Raw genomic sequence first — 13,925 nt, forward strand, 5'->3', positions numbered from 1 at the left:
CAACCCCTTGAACTTGTCGATAACCCTTAGCGACAAGCCGAGCTTTATAGATGGTCACATTACCATCCGCGTCTGTCTTCTTCTTAAAGATCCAGTTATTTTCTATGGCTCGCCGTTCAACGGGCAAGTCAGTCAAAGTCCATACTTCATTTTCATACATGGATCCTATCTCGGATTTCATGGCTTCTAGCCATTTGTCGGAATCCGGGCCTGCCATCGCTTCTTCATAGTTCGAAGGTTCACCATTGTCTAACAACATTATTTCCAAGACAGGGTTGCCGTACCACTCTGGTGCGGAACGTGTCCTTGTGGACCTTCGAATTTCAGTAGGAGCTTGATCAGAAGTATCTTGATCATTATCATTAACTTCCTCTCTAGTCGGTGCAGGCACCTCAGGAACATTTTCTTGAGTTGCGCCATTTTCCGGTTCAAGAGGTAATACTTCATCAAGCTCTACTTTCCTCCCACTTACTTCTTTCGAGAGAAACTCTTTCTCTAGAAAGAGTCCGTTCTTGGCAACAAAGATCTTGCCTTCGGATCTGAGGTAGAAGGTATACCCAATAGTTTCTTTAGGGTATCCTATGAAGACGCATTTTTCCGACTTGGGTTCGAGCTTCTCAGGTTGAAGTTTCTTGACATAAGCATCGCATCCCCAAACTTTTAGAAACGATAGCTTAGGTTTCTTCCCAAACCATAATTCATACGGTGTCGTCTCAACGGATTTCGACGGAGCCCTATTTAAAGTGAATGCAGCACTCTCTAAAGCATAGCCCCAAAAAGATAGCGGTAAATCGGCAAGAGACATCATAGATCGCACCATATCCAATAGAGTGCGATTACAACGTTCAGACACACCGTTACGCTGAGGTGTTCCAGGCGGCGTGAGTTGTGAAACTATTCCACATTTTCTTAAGTGTGTGCCAAACTCGTGACTCAAGTATTCTCCTCCATGATCTGATCGTAGAAACTTGATTTTCCTATCACGTTGATTTTCAACCTCACTCTGAAATTCCTTGAACTTTTCAAAGGTTTCAGACTTGTGTTTCATTAAGTAGACATACCCATATCTACTCAAGTCATCAGTGAGGGTGAGAACATAACGATAGCCACCGCGAGCCTCAACACTCATTGGACCGCACACATCAGTATGTATGATTTCCAATAAGTTGGTTGCTCGCTCCATTGTTCCTGAGAACGGAGTCTTGGTCATTTTACCCATGAGGCATGGTTCGCACGTGTCAAATGATTCATAATCAAGAGACTCTAAAAGTCCATCTGCATGGAGCTTCTTCATGCGTTTGACACCTATGTGACCAAGGCGGCAGTGCCACAAGTATGTGGGACTATCATTATCAACCTTACATCTTTTGGTACTCACACTATGAATATGTGTAGCAATACGCTCGAGATTCATTAAGAATAAACCATTTACCATAGGAGCATGACCATAAAACATATCTCTCATATAAATGGAACAACCATTATTCTCAGATTTAAATGAGTAGCCATCTCGAATTAAACGAGATCCCGATACAATGTTCATGCTCAAAGCTGGCACTAAATAACAATTATTGAGGTTTAAAACTAATCCCGTAGGTAAATGTAGAGGCAGCGTGCCGACGGCGATCACATTGACCTTGGAACCATTCCCGACGCGCATCGTCACCTCGTCCTTCGCCAGTCTCCGTTTATTCCGTAGCTCCTGCTGTGAGTTACAAATATGAGCAACGGCACCGGTATAAAATACCCAGGAGTCACTACGAGTACTGGTAAGGTACACATCAATTACATGTATATCAAATATACCTTTGGTGTTGCCGGCCTTCTTGTCCGCTAAGTATTTGGGGCAGTTCCGCTTCCAGTGACCCTTCCCTTTGCAATAAAAGCACTCTGTCTCATGCTTGGGTCCATTCTTTGGCTTCTTCCCGGCAGCTTGCTTGCCGGGCGCGGCAACCTCCTTGTCGTCCTTCTTGAAGTTCTTTTTACCCTTGCCTTTCTTGAACTTAGTGGTTTTATTGACCATCAACACTTGATGTTCCTTCTTGACTTCTACCTCCGCTGATTTCAGCATAGAGAACAACTCAGGAATGGTCTTTTGCATCCCCTGCATGTTGAAGTTCATCACAAAGCTCTTGTAGCTTGGTGGAAGCGACTGGAGGATTCTGTCAATGACCGCATCATCCGGGAGATTAACTCCCAGCTGAGATAAGCGGTTATGTAACCCAGACATAGTGAGTATGTGCTCACTGACAGAACCATTTTCCTCCATCTTACAGCTGAAGAACTTATCGGAGACTTCATATCTCTCGATCCGGGCATGAGCTTGAAAAACCATTTTCAGCTCTTCGAACATCTCGTATGCTCCATGTCTCTCAAAATGTTTTTGGAGCCCCGGCTCTAAGCTGTAAAGCATGCCGCACTGAACGAGGGAGTAGTCGTCAACACGTGTCTGCCAAGCGTTCATAACGTCTTGGTTCTGTGGGACGGGTGGATCACCTAGCGGTGCTTGTAGGACATAATCTTTCTTGGCAGCTATGAGGATGATCCTCAGGTTCCGGACCCAGTCCGTATAGTTGCTGCCATCGTCTTTTAGCTTGGTTTTCTCTAGGAACGCGTTGAAGTTGAGGACTACGTTGGCCATTTGATCTACAAGACATATTGCAAAGATTTTAGACTAAGTTCATGATAATTAAGTTCATCTAATCAAATTATTAATGAACTCCCACTTAGATTAGACATCCCTCTAGTCATCTAAGTATTACATGATCCGAGTTAACTAGACCATGTCCGATCATCACGTGAGACGGACTAGTCAACGTCGGTGAACATCTTCATGTTGATCGTATCTTCTATACGACTCATGCTCGACCTTTCGGTCTTCTGTGTTCCGAGGCCATGTCTGTACATGCTAGGCTCGTCAAGTTAACCCTAAGTGTTTTTGCATGTGTTCCGAGGCCATGTCTGTACATGCTAGGCTCGTCAACACCCGTTGTATGTGAACGTAAGGATCCATCACACCCGATCATCACGGCGTGCTTAGAAACGACGAACTTTAGCAACGATGCACAGTTAGGGGAGAACACTTCTTGAAATTGTTATGAGGGATCATCTTATTTACTACCGTCGTTCTAAGTAAACAAGATGCAAAACATGATAAACATCACATGTAATCAAATAATAAACGTGACATGATATGGCCAATATCACATAGCTCCTTTGATCTCCATCTTGGGGCTCCATGATCATCTTGTCACCGGCTTGACACCATGATCTCCATCATCATGATCTCCATCATCGTGTCTCCATGAAGTTGTTCGCCAACTATTACTTCTACTACTATGGCTAACGCGTTTAGCAATAAAGTAAAGTAATTTACATGGCGATTCTCGATGACACGCAGGTCATATAAAAGAATAAAGAAAACTCCTATGGCTCCTGCCGGTTGTCATACTCATCGAAATGCAAGTCGTGATTCCTATTACAATAGCATGAACATCTCATACATCACATATAGATCATTCATCATTCATCACAACTTTGGACATATCATATCACAAACCACTTGCTGCAAAAACAAGTTAGACGTCCTCTAATTGTTGTTGCAAGTTTTACGTGGCTGAATTAGGGTTCTAGCAAGAACGTCTTCTTACCTACGTTAAAGCCACAACGTGATTTGTCAATTTCTATTTACCCTTCATAAGGACCCTGTTCATCGAATCCGCTCCAACTAAAGTGGGAGAGACAGACACCCGCCAGCCACCTTATGCAACTAGTGCATGTTAGTCGGTGGAACCGGTCTCACGTAAGCGTACGTGTAAGGTTGGTCCGGGCCGCTTCATCCCACAATACCGCTGAAGCAAGATAAGACTAGTAGCGGCAAGAAAGTTGACAAATCTACGCCCACAACAAATTGTGTTCTACTCGCGCAAGAAGAACTACGCATAGACCTAGCTCATGATGCCACTGTTGGGGAACGTTGCAGAAAACAAAAATTTTCCTACTCGTTTCACCAAGATCCATCTAGGAGTTCATCTAGCAACGAGTCATCGGATGCATCTACATACCTTTGTAGATCGCGTGCGGAAGCGTTCAAAGAACGGTGATGATGTAGTCGAACACGACGTGATTCAAATCACCGATGACCAAGCGCCGAACGGACGGCACCTCCGCGTTCAACACACGTACGGGACGGGAGACGTCTCCTCCTTCTTGATCCAGCAAGGGGGAAGGAGAGGTTGATGAAGATCCAGCAGCACGACGGCGTGGTGGTGGATGCAGGGCGTCACAGTAGCAGGGCTTCGCCTATACTACGAGGGAGAGACGTAACGGGGAGAGAGGGAGGCGCCAAGGGGCTGGGGGTATGAAGTCCCCCTCTCCCCCACTATATATAGGGGTGCCATGGGGGGGGCGCCGGCCCTAGTAGATGGATCTACTAGGGGGGCGGCGGCCTAGGGTGGGGGGCTTGCCCCCCAAGCAAGGGGCGCCCCCTCTAGGGTTTCCCCCCCAACCCTAGCCGCATGGGCCCTTGGGGGGGTGGCGCCCCAGCCCACTATGGGCTGGGTTCCCTCCCACTTCAGCCCATGGGCCCCCCGGGATAGGTGGCCCCACCCGGTGGACCCCCGGGACCCTTCCGGTGGTCCCGGTACAATACCGGTGACCCCGAAACTTGTCCCGATGGCCGAAACAGCACTTCCTATATATAATTCTTTACCTCCGGACCATTCCGGAACTCCTCGTGACGTCCGGGATCTCATCCGGGACTCCGAACAATATTCGGGTTACTGCATATTCATATCTTCACAACCCTAGCGTCACCGAACCTTAAGTGTGTAGACCCTACGGGTTCGGGAGACAAGCAGACATGACCGAGACGCCTCTCCGGTCAATAACCAACAGCGGGATCTGGATACCCATGTTGGCTCCCACATGCTCCACGATGATCTCATCGGATGAACCACGATGTCGAGGATTCAATCAACCCCGTATGCAATTCCCTTTGTCAATCGATATGTTACTTGCCCGAGATTCGATCGTCGGTATCCCAATACCTCGTTCAATCTCGTTACCGGCAAGTCACTTTACTCGTACCGTAATGCATGATCCCGTGACCAGACACTTGGTCACTTTGAGCTCATTATGATGATGCATTACCGAGTGGGCCCGGTGATACCTCTCCGTCATACGGAGTGACAAATCCCAGTCTTGATCCATGTCAACCCAACAAACACTTTCGGAGATACCCGTAGTCTACCTTTATAGTCACCCAGTTACGTTGTGACGTTTGGTATACCCAAAGCACTCCTACGGTATCCAGGAGTTACACGATCTCATGGTCTAAGGAAAAGATACTTTGACACTGGAAAACTCTAGCAAACGAACTATACGATCTTGTGCTATGTTTAGGATTGGGTCTTGTCCATCACATCATTCTCCTAATGATGTGATCTCGTTATCAATGACATCCAATGTCCATAGTCAGGAAATCATGACTATCTGTTGATCAACGAGCTAGTCAACTAGAGGCTTACTAGGGACATGTTGGTGTCTGTTATTCACACATGTATTACGATTTCCGGATAACACAATTATAGCATGAATAAAGACAATTATCATGAACAAGGAAATATAATAATAATGCTTTTATTATTGCCTCTAGGGCATATTTCCAACATGAGTGCCCCAAAGTTTCTACCGGAGAGTCAAGACGAAAACGTGTGCCAACCCCTATGCACAAGTTCACGAGGTCACGGAACCCGCAAGTTGATCACCAAAACATACATCAAGTAGATCACGTGAATATCCCATTGTCACCACAAATAAGCACATGCAAGACATACATCAAGTGTTCTCAAATACTTAAAGACTCAATCCGATAAGATAACTTCAAAGGGAAAACTCAATCCATTACAAGAGAGTTGAGGGGGAGAAACATCATAAGATCCAACTATAATAGCAAAGCTCGCGATACATCAAGATCGTGCCAAATCAAGAACACGAGAGAGAGAGAGAGAGATCAAACACATAGCTACTGGTACATACCCTCAGCCCCGAAGGTGAACTAGTCCCTCCTCGTCATGGAGAGCGCCAGGATGATGAAGATGGCCACCGGAGAGGGATTCCCCCCTCCAGCAGGGTGCCGGAATGGGTCTAGATTGGTTTTCGGTGGCTACAGAGGCTTGCGGCGGCGGAACTCCCGATCTAGGTTTCTTTCTGGAAGTTTGGGTATATATAAGAGGTGTTGGAGTTGGGAACAAGTCATGGGGGCCCCTGAGGCAGCCACGAGGTAGGGGCGCGCCCAAGGGGTAGGGAGCCCCCACCCTTGTGGGTGCCTCGGGACTCTTCTGGCCCATCTCTGATACTCCGTGGGCTTCTTCTGGTCCAAAAATAATCTCCATGAAATTTCAGGTCAATTGGACTCTGTTTGGTTTTCCTTTTCTGTAAACTCAAAAACAAGGAAAAAAACAAAAAACTGGCACTGGGCTCTAGGTTAATAGGTTAGTCCCAAAAATCATATAAAATGGCATATAAATGCATATAAAACATCCTAGATGGATAATATAAGAGCATGGAACAATCAAAAATTATAGATAAGTTGGAGACATATCAAGCATCCCCAAGCTTAATTCCTGCTCATCCTCGAGTAGGTAAGTGATAAAAACAGATTTTTTGATGTGGAATGCTACCTAACATATTTATCAATGTAATTTTTTATTGTGGCATGAATGTTCAGATCCAAAATATTCAAGACAAAAGTTTAATATTGACATGAAAATAATAATATTTCAAGCATACTAACAAAGCAATCATGTCTTCTCAAAATAACATGGCCAAAGAAAGTTATCCCTACAAAATCATATAGTCTGGCTATGCTCTATCTTCATCACACAAAATATTTAAATCATGCACAACCTCGATGACAAGCCAAGCAATTGTTTCATACTTTTGATGTTCTCAAACTTTTTCAATCTTCACGCAATACATGAGCATGAGCCATGGACATAACACTATAGGTGGAATAGAATGGTGGTTGTGGAGAAGACAGAATGGAGAAGATAGTCTCACATCAACTAGGCTTATCAACGGGCTATGGAGATGCCCATCAATAGATATTAATGTGAGTGAGTAGGGATTGCCATGCAACAGATGCACTAGAGTTATAAGTGTATGAAAGGTCAAAAAGAAATTAAGTGGGTGTGCATCCAACTTGCTTGCTCATGAAGACCTAGGGAAATTTGAGGAAGCCCATCATTGAAATATACAAGCCAAGTTCTATAATGAAAAATTCCCACTAGTATATGAAAGTGAAAACATAGGAGACTCTCTATCATGAAGATCATGGTACTACTTTGAAGCACAAGTGTGGTAAAAGGATAGTAGCATTTCCCCTTCTCCCATTTTCTCTCATTTTTTTATTTGGGCCTTTTCTCTTTTTTTATAGCCTTTTTTTATTTTATTTTTATTTTTCGTCCGGAGTCTCATCCCGACTTGTAGGGGAATCATAGTCTCCATCATCCTTTCCTCACCGGGACAATGCTCTAATAATGATGACCATCACAATTTTATTTACTTACAACTCAATACTTAGAACAAAATATGACTCTATGTGAATGCCTCCGGCGGTGTACCAGGATCTGCGATGAATCAAGAGTGACATCTATGAAAGAATTATGAACGGAGGCTTTGCCACAAATACGATGTCAACTACATGATCATGCAAAGCAATATGACAATGATGGAGCGTGTCATAATAAACAGAACGATGGAAAGTTGCATGGCAATATATCTCAGAATGGTTGTGGAAATGCCATAATAGGTAGGTATAGTGGCTGTTTTGAGGAAGGTAAATGGTGGGTTTATGGTACCGGCGAAATTTGCACACTACTAGAGAGGCTAGCAATGGTGGAAGGATGAGAGTGTGTATAATCCATGGACTCAACATTAGTCATAAAGAACTCACATACTTATTGCAAAAATCTATTAGTTATCGAAACAAAGTGCTACGCGCATGCTCCTAGGGGTAGATTGGTAGGAAAAGACCATCGCTCGTCCCCGACCGCCACTCATAAGGAAGGCAATCAAAAAAATAAATCATGCTCTGACTTCATCACATAACGGTTCACCATACGTGCATGCTACAGGAATCACAAACATTAACACAAGTATTTCTCAAATTCACAACTACTCACTAGCATGACTCTAATATCACCATCTTCATATCTCAAAACAATCCTCAAGTATCAAACTTCTCATAGTATTCAATGCAATCTATATGAAAGTTTTGTTATACCCATCTTGAATGCCCATCATATTAGGACTAATTTTATAACCAAAGCAAATTACCATGCTGTTTAGGACTCTCAAAATTATATAAGTGAAGCATGAGAGATCAATAATTTCTATAAAATAAAACCACCACTGTGCTTTAAAAAGATATAAGTGAAGCACTAGAGCAAATGACAAACTACTCCAAAAGATATAAGTGAAGATCAATGAGTAGTTGAATAATTATGCAACTATGTGAAGACTCTCTAACATTTAATAATTTTAGATCTTGGTATTTTATTCAAGCAGCAATCAAAACAAAATAAAATAAAATGACGCTCCAAGCAAAACACATATCATGTGGTGAATAAAAATATAGCTCCAAGTAAAGTTACCGATGAACGAAGATGAAAGAGGGGATGCCATCCGGGGCATCCCCAAGCTTAGGCTCTTGGTTGTCCTTGAATATTACCTTGGGGTGCCTTGGGCATCCCCATGATTAGGCTCTTGCCACTCCTTATTCCATAGTCCATCGAATCTTTACCCAAAACTTGAAAACTTCACAACACAATACTTAACAGAAAACTCGTAAGCTCCGTTAGTATAAGAAAATAAATCACCACTTAGGTAATGTTGTGAACTCATTATAAATTCATATTGGTGTAATATCTACTATATTCCAACTTATCTATGGTTCATACCCTTCGATACTACTCATAAATTCATCAGAATAAGCAAACAACACAATGAAAACAGAATATGTCAAAAACATAACAGTATGTAGAAATCTGGAGGTTTCGAATACTTATGTCACTCCAAAAATTCTGAAATAAATTGGTGGACCTGAGTAATTTCTCTATTAATCATCTGCAAAAAGAATCAACCTAAACGCACTCTTCAGTAAAAAATGGCAGTAAATATCGTGAGCGCAAAAGTTTCTGTTTTTTAAAGCAAGATCGCAAAGACTTCACCCAAGTCTTCCCAAAGGTTCTACTTGGCACAAACACTAATTAAAACATAAAACCACATCTAAACAGAGTCTAGATGAATTATTTATTACTAAAAACTGAAACAAAAAGCAAGGAACAAAAATGAAGTTGGGTTGCCTCCCAACAAGCACAATCGTTGAACGCCCCTAGCTAGGCATGATGATTTCAACGATGCTCACATAAAAGATAAGAATTGAAACATAAAGAGAGCATCATGAAGAATATGACTAGCATATTTAATTATAACCCACTTCCTATGCATAGGTATTTTGTGAGCAAACAACCTATGGGAACAATAATCAACTAGCATAGGAAGGCAAAACAAGCATAACTTTAAAACTTTAAGCACATAGTGAGGAAACTTGAAATTATTGCAATTCCTACAAGGATATATTCCTTCCTCATAATAAATTTCAGTAGCATCATGAATGAATTCAACAATATAACCATCACATAAAACATTCTTTTCATGATCTACAAGCATAGAAAATTTACTATTCTCCACATAAGCAAAATTCTTCTCATTCGGAATAGTGGGAGTATCATAAGAAACTCGAATACTATAAATTGTTTCCACATTAAAAGAGTAATGTTCAGAAAAAGGGTAATCATAATCATGGCCAGTTTTGTAAATATAATCATCACTACTTTTTATAACATAAGTATCATCACAATAATCATCATAAGTAGCTGTTCTCATCATAATCAATTGAAACCTCTTCCAAGATAGTGGAATGATTACCAAATAAAGTCATGACCTATCCAAATCCACTTTTATAATTATCACAATAAGATTCAACATCCTAAAAAATAGTGGGATCATTACTTCCTAAAGTTGACACTCTTCGAAACCCACTTTCATCAATATAATCGTCATAAATAGAAGGCATGCTATCATCATAATAAATTTGCTCATCATAACTTGGGAGGTTAAAAATATCATCTTCATGAAACATAGCATCCCCAAGCTCGGGACAAACATTAATTGCCGCAAATAAATTCTCAAACATGTCATTCTCATCAAACATAGCATCCCCAAGCTTGGGCCTTTGTATATCATAAGCATAATCACTCTCATCATTAATAGTATGGATGGCACCAATAGTATAGCAATTATCATCATCACAATGAGTAATAGGGGCAACATCATTTGGGAGGGATACGTTTTTACCTTTGCTTCTCCGTCTTTTCTTTTTCTTCTTCACATTATGTGTGGGTTTAATCCTCTTTTTGGAGCTCCTTATTAATGAGATTGGTTGAATAGAAGGCTCCTCCTCGTTACCTGGTTCATCATAAGAAATAATAGGAGGATATTGGGAAGTCTCTTCCCTTTGATTAGTATTCTCTTCATCTTCTAATTGTTTTCTTGACTTTATGTAATTGGCAATATAAGGATTTTCAATGCAATTCACCACACAATACATATAAATTTCCTCTAGATCAAAATCAAGAACTTTATCATGGGCAAATTCTAGAATATCCTTAGTTATAAATTTCATTTCTTCATAACCTAGAAGCAAACTAAGTTCATTATGATGCGCAAGGGAAATCAAGTCATCACAATTTCTGGACACAATTCGATCATGAAACAATTTGCATTGGATATTTAAATGACCACGTTCATTGCAAAGTTCATAAGGATGGCTAAGAAAATTTAAATTTTCAGCACAAACATCTAGCCTTTCTTGCAACCATTTAGTTTCTAAATACTTATGCCTCTTGCAAAATATATCTTCCCTATTTGGTGTCTACTTGCAAACTTTATGCATTCCACAAAAATTGACATGATTATAAGAGACATTTTCATCATGACTAGTGCAATCATCATTAGTACTATGGATATTCAAAGAGTTCGTACTAACAACATTGCAATCATGCTCATCATTCAAATATTTAGTGCCAAACATTGTAATGCATTCTTCTTCTAATACTTTGGCACAATTATCGGAATCCTTATTTTCATGAAAGATATTAAAAAGATGAAGCATATGAGGTACCCTCAATTCCATTTTTATTTGTAATTTTCTTTTATAGACTAAACTAGTGATAAAACAAGAAACAAAAAGATTCGATTGCAAGATCTAAAGATATACCTTCAAGCGCTAACCTCCCTGGCAACGGCGCCAGAAAAGAGCTTGATGTCTACTACACAACCTTCTTCTTGTAGACGTTGTTGGGCCTCTAAGTGCAGAGGTTTGTAGGACAGTAGCAAATTTCCCTCAAGTGGATGACCTAAGGTTTATCAATCCGTGGGAGGTGTAGGATGAAGATGGTCTCTCTCAAACAACCCTGCAACCAAATAGCAAAGAGTCTCTTGTGTCCCCAACACACCCAATACAATGTTAAATTGTATAGGTGCACTAATTCGGCAAAGAGATGGTGATACAAGTGCAATATGGATGGTAGATATAGGTTTTTATAATCTGAAAATATAAAAACAGCAAGGTAACTAATGATAAAAGTGAGCGAAAATGGTATTGCAATGCGTTGAAACAAGGCCTAGGGTTCATACTTTCACTAGTGCAAGTTCTCTCAACAATAATAACATAATTGGATCATATAACTATCCCTCAACATGCAACAAAGAGTCACTCCAAAGTCACTAATAGCGGAGAACAAACGAAGAGATTATTGTAGGGTACGAAACCACCTCAAAGTTATCCTTTCTGATCGATCTATTCAAGAGTCCGTACTAAAATAACACGAAGCTATTCTTTCCGTTCAATCTATCCTAGAGTTCGTACTAGAATAACACCTTAAGAAACAAATCAACCAAAACCCTAATGTCACCTAGATACTCCAATGTCACTTCAAGTATCCGTGGGTATGATTACACGATATGCATCACACAATCTCATATTCATCTATTCAACGAACTTCAAAGAGTGCCCCAAAGTTTCTACCGGAGAGTCAAGACAAAAACGTGTGCCAACCCCTATGTATAAGTTCACAAGGTCACAGAACCCGCAAGTTGATCACCAAAACATACATCAAGTAGATCACGTGAATATCCCATCGTCACCACAGATAAGCACACGCAAGACATACATCAAGTGTTCTCAAATCCTTAAAGACTCAATCCGATAAGATAACTTCAAAGGGAAGACACAATCCATTAAAAGAGAGTTGAGGGGGAGAAACATCATAAGATCCAACTATAATAGCAAAGCTCGCGATACATCAAGTTCGTGCCAAATCAAGAACACGAGAGAGAGATCAAACACATAGCTACTGCTACATACCCTCAGCCCCGAGGGTGAACTACTCCCTCCTCGTCATGGAGAGCACCGGGATGATGAAGACGGCCACTGGAGAGGGATTCCCCCCTCCGGCAGGGTGCCGGAACAGGTCTAGATTGCTTTTCGGTGGCTACAGAGGCTTGCAGCGGCGGAACTCCCAATCTAGGTTTCTTTCTGGAAGTTTGGGTATATATAAGAGGTGTTGGAGTCGGGAACAAGTCAGGGGGGTCCCCGAGGTGGCCACGAGGTAAGGGGGTGCGCCCAGGGGGTAGGGCACGCCCCCACCTCGTGGGTGCCTCCGGACTCTTCTGGCCCATCTGTGATACTCCTGGTCTTCTTCTGGTCCAAAAATAAACTCCGTGAAATTTCAGGTCAATTGGACTCTGTTTGGTTTTCCTTTTTTGTAAAATTCAAAAACAAGGAAAAAATAGAAACTGGCACTGGGCTCTAGGTTAATAGGTTAGTCCCAAAAATCATATAAAATAGCATATAAATGCATATAAAACATCCTAGATGGATAATTTAATAGCATGGATCAATCAAAAATTATAGATACGTTGGAGACGTATCAATAACTGTCTCGCATCAAACAAGATCCAGATATAATGTTCATGCTCAACGCTGGCACCAAATAACAATTATTTAGGTCTAAAACTAATCCTGGAGGTAGATGTAGAGGTAGCGTGCCGGCGGCGATCACATCGACTTTGGGACCATTTCCCACACGCATCATCACCTCGTCCTTAGCCAATCTGCTTAATCCGTAGCCCCTGTTTCGAGTTGCAAATATTAGCAACAGAACCAGTATCAAATACCCAGGTGCTACTGCGAGCATTAGTAAGGTACACATCAATAACATGTATATCAAATATACCTTTCACTTTGCCATCCTTCTTCTCCGCAAAATACTTGGGGCAGTTCCGCTTCCAGTGACTAGTCCCTTTGTAGTAGAAGCACTCAGTCTCAGGCTTAGATCCAGACTTGGGCTTATTCACTTGAGCAGCAACTTGCTTGTTGTTCTTCTTGAAGTACCAGTATCAAATACCCAGGTGCTACTGCGAGCATTAGTAAGGTACACATCAATAACATGTATATCAAATATACCTTTCACTTTGCCATCCTTCTTCTCCGCAAAATACTTGGGGCAGTTCCGCTTCCAGTGACTAGTCCCTTTGTAGTAGAAGCACTCAGTCTCAGGCTTAGATCCAGACTTGGGCTTATTCACTTGAGCAGCAACTTGCTTGTTGTTCTTCTTGAAGTTCCCCTTCTTTCCTTTACCCTTTTTCTTGGAACTGGTGGTCTTGTTGACCATCAACACTTGATGCTCCTTCTTGATTTCTACCCCCGCAGCCTTTAGCATTGCGAAGAGCTCGGGAATTGTCTTATCCATCCCTTTCATATTATAGTTCATCACGAAGCTCTTGTAGCTTGGTGG

The sequence above is a fragment of the Triticum urartu genome, chromosome 7 (assembly GCF_003073215.2).
Source record: "Triticum urartu cultivar G1812 chromosome 7, Tu2.1, whole genome shotgun sequence".
Lineage (NCBI taxonomy): Eukaryota > Viridiplantae > Streptophyta > Magnoliopsida > Poales > Poaceae > Triticum > Triticum urartu.